Raw genomic sequence first — 11,247 nt, forward strand, 5'->3', positions numbered from 1 at the left:
GGATGATACGATGTATCTGGAGGTTGGTGGGGTGGTAGGTGAGGACCAGTGGGGTTCTGTCCTGGTGGCGATTGGAGAGGCGGGGTTCAAGGGCAGAGGAGCGGGAAGTGGAGGAGCTGCGGTGGGGAGCATCATCATCATGTCTGAAAGGAAATTGCGGTCTTTGAAGAAGGAGGCCATCTGGGTTGTTCGGTATTGGAGTTGGTCCTCCTGGGAGCAGATGCGGTGGAGGCGAAGGAATTGGGAATATGGGATGGCATTTTTACAGGGGGTAGGGTGGGAGGAGGTGTAATCTAGGTAGGAATTATGTGATGAATACCTCAGCTCCTGACTCCCAAAACATGTTCACTATCTACGAGGAACAAGTCAGGAGTGCGATGGCATACTCCTCACTTTCTTGGATGGGTGGAGCTCCAACAACACTCAAGAAGCTCAACACTATCAAGGACAAAGCAGCCACTTGATTGGCTCCTAATGCATCACATTCAACATTCAGTTCTCCCAGCACTGATGCATGCACAGCAGCAACTGAAGACACCACCTTTCAAACTCACAACCTCTACCAACCTGAAGAACCAGGACAGCAGATCCATGGGAACACCACCAAGTACAAGGTGCCCTGCAAGCTGCAGTCTGCCCTGGCTTGGAATTTTCTCACTGATACTTCACTGCTGCTTGGTGAAAATCCTGGAACTCCTCCCTAATAGGACTGTGGGTGTACCGATACTATATGAACTATAATGGTTCAAGAAGGCAGCTCATTACCTCCATCTGAAGGACAACTAAGAATGAACAACAATGCCAAGGCAGTGATTCCCAAAGTCCATGAATTTTAAAAAATTTGGGACATCCTACCTCAGGAAAGATATTTTATCTTAAAGAGGGTGCAGCACTAGATCTACAAAAACTATACCAATTTTAGGGACAGTTTCTCTTGATTTGATTTGTATTTCCTTGAGATTAAAAGGTTGAGGGTGATTGCATTGGGGTAGCTAAAATCATAAAGCAACTGTTAGAGCAAATTAAGAATGATACAGATAAGAAGTGACTATTTGGACCTTTATGCCTGTGACAGCTCGTTAAAAGATCAATCCAACTCAGCCCTAATGCCATGTCATATTCCCAAATCTCTACAAATATTTTCTCTTTCATGTAATACCAAAATTCCCCTCTGAAAGTTCGTATTGAATCTGTTTCCACTGAATAACTTATGTTTCCTGCATATCAGATTTGTTTCTGTTGGCAATTACTTTAAATCTCTGCTCCCTCATCTTCAGTCCCACGACCACCTGAAAGAGTTTTCCTTTAAATACTTTATCAAAGCCCCTCATTATATTGAACACCTCCCAGCAAATCTCCTGTTAAACTCTCTACTCTCAGGACAATCCAAACATCTCCAATCTCTCCGCCTCATCAGTCTTTATGCTTTGTAACCTTCTAGTAAATCTCTTACGTATCTGAGTATCTTGGCATCCATTAAAGTTTGGTGCCAATAATTGAGCACAATGCTCTTGTTGAGACATATTTTTTTTTAAAGATGTAATATTAATTTGTTGTTTCTATTTTCTTTTTCACTGCTTATAAAATCAAGGATCTTGTAGAAACAAAAAATAGGTGCAGGAGTAGGCTATTAGGTCTTTTAAACCTGCTTTACCATTCAATATGATCATAACTGAGCATCTAGCTCTATGCCCTCTTCCCACTTTCTCCCCATCCTCTTTGAGTCCTTTAGCCTGAAGATCTAACTCCTTCTTTAAAATGTTCAATGTTTTGGCATCAACCACTTTTTGTGGCGAAGAATTCCACAGGCTCACCGCTCTCTGGATGAAGACATTTCTCTTCATTTCAATCCTATGTGGCCTAGCCCATGCTATTAGACTGTGACCCTCTGGTTCTGGATTCCCCAGTCCTCACGGAACACTCTACTCATTTTCCACAGGCTTCTCAAGTTGTTTTGCCATATCCACACCTTTGTTTGTGTGCATACACTGTCAGGTCTCCCTATTCCCGCATAGCTTTAAAATTGTGCCATTCATTTCCTTTTGTGTCTCCTCATTGTATCCCATCCAAGTGTGTCATTTCGCTATGCCATGTGTTAAATTTCATCTGCCATGTGTCTGCCCATATTGGCAATGTGTCTACATCCACTTGAAAATAGTTCTGTCTGTTGGGGTGGAATGATTAAATGAATCACTCAACACCCAGCTCCATTTCCAGCATCAGAGTTTATTCTTTTATCGCTGGGGGAGAGAAAGCCGCTCAGCAATCCAGTGAACAAAGGGAAACATACCCTTTTGATACATTAGCTTTTAGCCCACCTTTGGCTGTTATGAACCAATTGTATTATTAATTGGCCACATACACATCCAATCAGGTTAATCATATGACTGTGTGAGAAGTGCATAGACTGCTGTAGGTCATCCCATGATCTCATGATGTTTACCAGGTTCACTTATCATTTTTATCCTTGGGACTTCACAATGCATCTTATTCAACCACATTCCAGGTTTTAGCTCCTGTGCCAGTTGGAGTTCAGTACTCCTCTGCTGTGAGCAAAAGGACTTCTTCTATCTGTCTGAGACTGAACATCCGTGGGAATGCTGTTAAATCCCTTAATGCCTGTATACTGAAAACTGCATTTTTGATATATAACCTGTGGATATGATTACCTGGGGGTCTTCACTGATGTGGATCAGACCCTTCCCTATATCCCATGATCAATACCAGATTGTGAACCAACCTGGTATGGAAGCTTCTTTCTGCATTTCTCAAGGATATTCCTTATCAAACTGTCAATATACAAGCAACAACTGCAGTGTTGCTTCTTATGTAACAGGACTCTTTTATATGCATTTCACAAGACCCTTTGTGTGTTATTTTAATCTTGTTACTTTGGATGTTGACTTTCTATGAAGGCTACAATTATTCTAGCTCAGAATTTAACATCAAAGCAAGCCATGGCCTAGTGGTATTATTGTTAGAATATTAATCCAAAAACTCAGCTAATGTTCCAGGACCTGAGTTTGAATCCCACAAGGGCAGAATTTGAATTCAGTATTAAAAATAAATCTGGAATTAAAAATCTACTGACCATGAAACCATTGTCAGAAGAACCCATCTACCTTGTGAATGTCCTTCAGGGAAGAATCCCCATCTGGTCTAGGCTAAATGTTACTCCAGATCCACAACAATGTGGCTGACTCTCAACTGTTCTCTGAAATTCCCTGGCAAGCCATTCAGGAAGAAGGGTTACACCTGTAACGTTGATTTATCTACCTCCTAATACTGCCTGGCTTGCTGTGTTCTTCCTGTCTGTCCACTTTGGATTCCAACAGCTGTAGTATTTTGTCTCTAATGCAGTTCAAGGGCAGCTAGGAACGGGCAATAAATGCTGGCCAGCCACCAAGTCAATAAAAAATACGTGCCATGAGTGAATAAAAAAAGTCAGACTATGGTAATAAATAGAAGTTGCTGAAAAGCTCAGCCAGTCTGACAGCATCTGTGAAGAGAAATCAGAGTTAACGTTTCAAGTCCAGTGACCCTTCCTCAGAACTGATGGTTTTCCACTTGGGGACCCTGCAGCCATCTGGACTCAATACCAAGTTCAATCATTTTAGGATTTGAAGTCCCAAGTCCCAGCCCCCTACCACACACACCAGGCCTTGCTATCACATAGTCTGCCATTACACACTGCCTATTGTTAGCCACTAACAGTCTCCATTAGCAGCTATTCACCCTCCCAGCCAAATCACTGCAGATGCTAGAATCTGAAACCAAAAGAGAAAATGCTGGAAAATCTCAGCAGATCTGGCAGCATCTGTAAGGAGAGAAAAGAGCTGACATTTTGAAACGTCAGCACTTTTCTCTCCTTATAGATGCTGTCAGACCTGCTGAGATTTTCCAGATCATTAGAGACTCCATTGTCTGTCCAACTGTTCCCTCTTTCTCCTTGGGCTCTATCCACCTATTGTTTACTCTTTGCCTCCTCCCCCCAACCTATGTTCTGCATATAATTCTGATATCACTTCACAGACCTGCTGAGCTCTTACAGCAACTTCTGTTTTTGTTTCTGATTTACAGTTAGTGCAGCTCTTTCAGTTTTTAGACTAAGGAAGCTGTTGTTTCAGTTAATAATCTTCCCCAGACACCTTTTCGCCAAATTAGTAACCATTTTCAGTCATTTTAATCTTCTTCTGCCTGGTCTCCTAACACCATGCTGCTCACTACAAGTTTTCAACAGCCATGTCCAGGTTATTAGTGAATAACAAAAGTACACTGATTCTCATAACAACCTCTTGATTATGAAAAATGTCCATATTACAGAGGAGGAGGTGCTGGATGACTTGAAATGCATAGAAGTGGATAAATCCCCAGGACTTGGCCACGTGTACCCGAGAACCCTGAGGGAAGCTAGAGAAGTGAGTGCTGGGCCCCTTGCTGAGATATTTGGATCATTAATAGTCACAGTTGAGGTGCCGGAAGACTGGAGGTTGGCTAGCATGGTGCCACTGTTTAAGAAAGGAGGTAAGGAAAAGCAAGGAAACTTTAGATCGGTGACCCTGACATCAATGGTGAGCATGTTGTTGGAGGGAATTCTGAGGGACCGATGTACATGTTTTTGGAAAGGCAAGGACTGACTAGGGATAGTCAACATGGCTTTGTGTGTGGAAAATCATGTCTCACAAACTTGATTGAGTTTTTTGAAGAAGTTACAAAGAGGATTGATGAGGGCAGAGTGGTAGATGTGACCTATATGGACTTCAGTAAGGCGTTCGACAAGGTTCCTCATGGTAGACTGGTTAGCAAGGTTAGATCTCATGGATTACAGGGAATACTAGCCATTTGGATACAGAACTGGCTCAAAGGTAAAAAACAGAGGGTGGTGGTAGAGGGTTGTTTTTCAGACTGGAGGCCTGTGACCAGTGGAGTGCCACAAGGATCGGTGCTGGGTCCACTACTTTTTGTCATTTGTATAAATGATTTGGATGAGGACATAGGAAGTACAGTTAGTAAGTTTGCAGATGACAGCAAAATTGGAGGTATAGTAGATAGTGACCTCAGAGTACATTGGGATCTTGATCAGATAGGCCAATGGGCTAAGCAGTGGCAGATGGAGTTTAATTTAGATAAATGCGAGGTGCTGCATTTTGGAAAAGCAAATCAGAGCTGGACTTGTACACTTAATGATAAGGTCCTAAGGAGTGTTGCTGAACGAAGAGACCTTGGCGTGCAGGTTCATAGTTCCTTGAAAGCAGAGTTGCAGGTAGACAGGATAGTGAAGAAGGCGTTTGATATGCCTTCCTTTATTGGTCATATGCCTTCCTTTATTGGTAATCTAGATACTCAATATCATTCAGATATTGAGTATCTGGATTAGAAGGTCAAGTTGCGACTGTACAGGACATTACTTAGGCCACCTTTACAATATTGAGTGCAGTTCTGGTCTCCTTCCTATTGGAAGGATGTTGTGAAACTTGAAAGGTTTCAGAAAATGTTTACAAGGATGTTGCCAGGGTTGGAGGATTTGAGCTATAGGGAGAGGCTGAATAGGCTGGGACTGTTTTCCCTGGAGTGTCAGAGGCTGAGAGGAGACCTTATAAAGGTTTATAAAATCATGAGGGACATGAATTGGATAAATAGACAAAGTATTTTCCCTGGAATGGGGGAGTCCAGAACTAGAGGGCATATGTTTAGGATGAGAGGGGAAAGATATAAAATTGACCTAAAGGGCATCTTTTTCACACAGAGGGTGGGGCCAGAGGAAGTGGTGGAGGCTGGTACAATTACAGCAATTAATAGGCATTTGGATGGGTACATGAATAGGAAGGGTTTGGAGGCGTATGGACAAGTGCTAGCAAATGGGACTAGATTAGGTTAGGATAGCTGGTCGACATGGATGAGTTGGACCAAAGGGTCTGTTTTCATGATGTACATCTCTAAGACTGTATGTCTCTGGGGAACATCACTGCACAGGTTTTCTTGGATGTTAGGAACACTTTCTAGGTCAGCATTTATTGCATATCCCAAACTGCCTTTAAGAAGGTGAGTGACCTTTCCTCAATTCTGAAAAAATAATCGTTCACTACTATTCTTAATATGATCATTGTTCTCTCAGAAGAACAGACTAGTTCTCAATGAATAGCCTTGGCCATCCAATTTGTGTCAAAGTCAATGAGCGATCAGCAAGCTGTCTGTTCCCAAGAGGAAATTTAATGGGAATCTTCTACCTATTCTCTTCCTTTAAAAAGACATTCTGACGAGTCCATTAAATGTTTGTATTGGCATTAGGATGAAACTCTGCTTCTCAATTATTCAAGCATTGCTTGTAATTTAAAGTTACAGTCTCCTTTATCATTTTGATCTTTGTTTCATCTGTGAAGAATAGTTTCACATTGGTGGATTGCCCTGGGAGAAAGCACTGCTGGTAACTGAACTGTTTTTCATGGATGTTCTTTGGACGTGGTTAAAATGAGTATTCAAATAATTAAGAGAGAAGCTAGAAAGTTTTGCATTTCTTAGAGGGTTGTCACACTTTATAAATTGGTAAGTGGTAAACTGGTAACATAACACACCGTTAAAGAGTAACTTGTCAATTTCCTGAGAAAGGATATGTGTGTGATAGAAGATATTTTACCGATGTCTAATGAGTATCTATGAGCTCCTGCAGTTTGTTTGATTCAAATAGCTTCCAACTGTAACAGGCAGAAGCTTTCCCTGAAATGAATTCTCGGCGATTTCTCTGGGGTGTGGTTGTGATGATTGGTGTCGAGGTTTGTCTCTCAAAGAAGTTCATATCCTGAAGAGCTGAGCCATACTTAGTTTGGAAAACTTTAGCTTATTTTCTGTCTTCCTATTTCAGAGCTCCTTAAACTGGTTGCAGCATCCTTCCATCTAATGTGGCTGAGATCAGTTAAGTGTTAAATCTTTCTGTGGTCTATGACACAGTTCTGCAATGGGAGAACACTATCAAATGAGAAGAACCATGCAATTTCTATTTAATAATACTGAAGTTTAGTTCTTCTTGGTATTTTCGGAGCTGCATTCATAGACATACATCCAAAAGAGTCAATGAATAATGTGGAAGCCCTAACGCTCCTCATATCTGAAAAGTGTGAATATATGATGATACCAAATAATTCCCAAAATATCGGCACCACTGGTTAAAGGATTGACGCAAAGCAACTAATTCATTTGTGAATTGATACCAAAATACTGATATTTCCCAAATGCAGTTAAGTTAATGGAGGATATAACTTTTTCTTTATTTTTGGTATTATTTGGGTTTTTAAGACAAAACACTTTTAACATGCAATACAGAGGTTGAACTGGTCAATGAGAGAGTATGAGTAAAGAAAACAGATCTTCCAAGACAAAGAGAAAAAGGGCAACTCCAACTCTTGTCCTTCCTGAAGCCAATTCAGGATTGAAGAATTTGTGACCATTCTTTCAACAAAGAGGAATTGGCTCAGGCAGATCAGGAAAAGGATTGGAAATGTTCTTCTTTAAGTTACTTTCTCCGTTGTAAGTGTAATATTGTTTTATTTGCTCCTGTTATTTTTCTAATGAGAATACCAAATGCAGTTACTTTCTTTCTCATTTGATGAACAGCCTGTTAGCCGGCACTCTGAATTTGGGATTCAGGTCTATTATTATTAGTGAAACATTGAAATGTTTTTACTCTGTAACCAATGTCTGTCAGCCATCATGCACTTAATCATGTTTTTTTTTAGCATCCACTGCATTCATTACATTTATTGTTAACCATGTGTTTGTAATCTTATACGCCTTTGCAAGGCTTCATCCATTTCCTTAAGTTTGGTTTCTTGTTTTTCGATTGCAAGTATTGCTTTTGACTGATGCTGTGTTTGGTACTTTTCCCCCTCCAAAAAACAAAAATTCTCTTCTTCTTTTGTCACTCGATCAAAAACCAAACCAAGCAGAGACAGTCATAACCCGCAGTCTCAGGCTGTAGGAAAAGTATCCATACAATGAAATGGAGAAAACGGTCCACTGCGTAAGTTCTGTCAACTAGAAATTAAAGTGTGATCTGATGGCGTCATGTAACAAGCTCAACGATTGGTTGCATGACATGCCGTCAAGTTTCGTGGAGGTGCTGTGAAAGCATTTTTCTTGGATGTTGTATCAGTTAATGATTGGCCAGTCATGATCACATGTGCCTTTTGACTGTGTGCTGCCACTATTCTTGCTGTGCTCATTTTAGTTTAGTGTTTGCGGTGGTTCTTTTAAAAATTATGATTTCTTTATTTTTTTTTTCTTTTAGTCCTGTCAGCTTTCTTTGCTTCTTTAGATGTCACATAAAACATTGATTCCCAATCCTTCTATATATATAAAAAAATTTAAATGAGGTTTACCTGTATAATAAAATGTGTGGTCAGTTTCTTTGCACCAAAACTATTGTGATTTGTTTATTTTTTGGAGGAGGGGGCCTTTTTCATTTGAAGAGCCTAGGACAAAAAAAAACTTTGGATGATAGCAGTCATTAATCCAAACTTAGGCAAACAAGATCAAAATGGCCAAACCGTGCCTTCCAATTCCAGCAATTTCAGATTCATTTTCAGTAAAAACATTGAGAACAAAAGTGCTTTTTTTTGTGCAACTGAAAAAGGGTCCTTTGAAATTGTTTTTTTATTTTTGCTGTTGTAATTGTTCGATTGCTGTGTACGGTTTGCTCTTTGTTTAACCAACAGTGTGGGAACCTGCCAGCATGGATTGATATTCCGCATGTCACTTCCACTAAAGTGGGTCTTTGCAGTTCAAGTTTCTATTGTTTTAAAAGTGTAAAGCAGAATCTGCCTGCTAGCCGTGGACAGAACTGCTGTGAGAGTTTTCTTTAGATTAACATTATCTCTGCTGTTTAATATAGCGTTGCATTTTTTAAAAAAACGTAGTGCAGATTCTTAAAGAGACAGTATCCCTATTTACGGGCTGAATGTCAAAACCGTTAGCAATCAACTTTGTTTAAAGCTTATCCTTTCAAATACTGCAGCCTTTCCAAAATGTTTCTATTATATCTGTTCTTCTCACCCATCCAAAGCATTTGCTTTCGATCTCTATAGGGGCTGCAGCACTTCCTTTCTCTGGTTCCAAATTTATTCCCAGCATTAATGCATCCTGGTGACATTCCCAAAATTGTCTTTCATGAGTTTCATTAATTACCAGTTGCAATTGCTGATATACTGGTCTAGATTTAGCTTTTCTAAGTCGTATATGCTTTGAGTAGATTTGTAAATCTCCACGGACCCTTCTTAGTTAGCTCCTTTCAAGGCTGAAGTGACCAAAATTCCTCAGTCTTTCTTCAGAATTCAATCATCTTCCACCAGGGTGTTAGGTCTTATGTGCGCCTTCCCTAGGTCTGACTTTCTCCCTTATATCTCCATGACCAAACTGGATGCAATTCTTAATGTGAGGTCACCCATAAGATTTTACCACCACTTTCTTGAAGAGAACAAACCTTAAAACAAAAGTAGAAATACTTGGAAATGAATGTGTTAGTCATGCTGGAGCTCTGTTTGAAGTATACAAATCGGACCAGTCTGTGTCATTTGCAAGTTTTACTGAGTTTTCCTTCTGGGCTCTTAAGGACAATTCTGGAGAAGCAATAAATGCCCACATCCCATGAACCGATGAATATAAAAAAAAATAATTTTCCAACCCGTTGCTGATGTTAGTGACATACATCAACGTTGTGTTTGTACTGCTCAGTGCTGCTTTAGTAAAATTGACATTTGTAGTCTAATTGACAAACACCACAAATAGACCTGTTGAGCTACTTGCCCTTAGTTCTAAAACTGACACAAACAATGCTGGAGAAACTCAGCAGGTCTGATACCTCTGTAGAGGGAGAAACCAGGTTAACGTTTTGAGTCTAATTTGACTCTTCTTCAGAACTGAGTCACAGTGGACTCAAAACGCTAACTATGTTTCTCTCTCCACAGAAGCTGCCAGACCTACTGAGTTTCTCCAGCAGAGTCTGTGTTTGATTCAGATATCCCTTAGTTATCATTCACTACAGGCCTATGCATTTAGGATTAGATAAATTATTATTTTCTGGAAGTCCCACACACTGTAATTTTTCTCACTCATATGCACTGTGTGTTACTGCTGAATGCAATCAATCATCTAGTATGGTTGCAAAGTATTTGTAGCATATAAGCTGACTATTTGGTCTATTAGGTACATGACAGTACTTAAATTCCGCATAAACCCCTTCCCAAGCTTATTCATTTATCCCCATCACCAAATTCTTGTATTTCTTTTCATTATATATGCATCAATGATAGTCACCTTACTAATCAATTTGGTAAAGCATTCCTTTCGCTGGTAAAGTTTCTCATGAACTCACTACTGAATTTATGAGTGACCAGCTTAGCTGTATGACGGCTAATATTGAGGACTTGACAATACAAGAATTATCTCGCCCTGCCTTACTCATAAAAAAGGAATTACTCTTACATGGTCAAACCATTAAATTAAAACTTACATAAATGTGACAAACCATTTGATTTTGAAAAGGCTGAAGGGTTCACAAAAGGTATGTTTTGTAGATACAATCCCCAGACTTTCAGATTGAAGGCAGAAAAAGCCGGATGCTGTTTCTTTAGATTATACCTACAGTGAAACATGATTGGTGTAGATCTTGTACTGTCTCACATTCTCATCTCTAATCTACTTTGTCTTGTCTTCGTCTTTTAGGGCGGAAACTGGAGAGGACCGCATGTACAAAAAAATAATAAAAGTACTGTTAAATAAACCTTTGGACATATCAGCATACGCCAATCAAGCTGAAGACTTCTTCAGACTTTTATCTTTGACTGCTCTGATTGTTTAGGCTGTTAAGTCTCTACAAAATGTATCACTTCTGCAGAAGGATGAGTTTTAAACGCCTGAAAGGAGAGAAAAAAAAATTATAAAGATACTAGGGGCTTGTAGAGCAACAAGTTGATGAGGAGTGCCTGTTGTCATCATGGATACAGTTGCCATGGTCACACGTGGTAACAGTCACTATCTGTCATTCCTTAGGTATTTTAGGGACCAAAGGACCAAACTTTTTATTGCAGACTTGTAGTCGTATGTAAATTATGGATTTCTTTCCTTCTCACACTGTTCCTAAAACAGTCTGAAAAGTTTATCTTGAATTGTAAAAAAAAGTAATAATAATGATAATACTAAACTGCTTTTAAATAAGCAAGATTGTAGTTCTTTGATACTTTGGGAGGCACTTTGGTA

At 39.8% G+C, this 11,247-nt stretch overlaps 1 protein-coding gene across 6 annotated transcripts in view; it reads left to right on the forward strand.

Annotated features, from left to right (window-relative positions):
• celf4 (CUGBP, Elav-like family member 4) overlaps nt 1-10,939 on the forward strand; it is a 1,180,733-nt gene extending 1,169,794 nt beyond the window's left edge. For 5 of the 6 annotated variants that reach the window (XM_043685031.1, XM_043685094.1, XM_043685141.1 and 2 more), the window contains one exon: nt 10,714-10,939. The gene's annotated coding sequence lies outside the window, so the exon portion shown is untranslated. Of the gene's footprint in view, nt 1-7,937; nt 8,015-10,713 lie in introns of all 6 variants that reach the window. The other variant, XR_006310714.1, reaches the window with a different exon arrangement.
• Nucleotides 10,940-11,247: the final 308 nt, after the last annotated feature.

Source organism: Chiloscyllium plagiosum, chromosome 1 (assembly GCF_004010195.1).
Source record: "Chiloscyllium plagiosum isolate BGI_BamShark_2017 chromosome 1, ASM401019v2, whole genome shotgun sequence".
Classification (NCBI taxonomy): Eukaryota; Metazoa; Chordata; class Chondrichthyes; order Orectolobiformes; family Hemiscylliidae; genus Chiloscyllium; species Chiloscyllium plagiosum.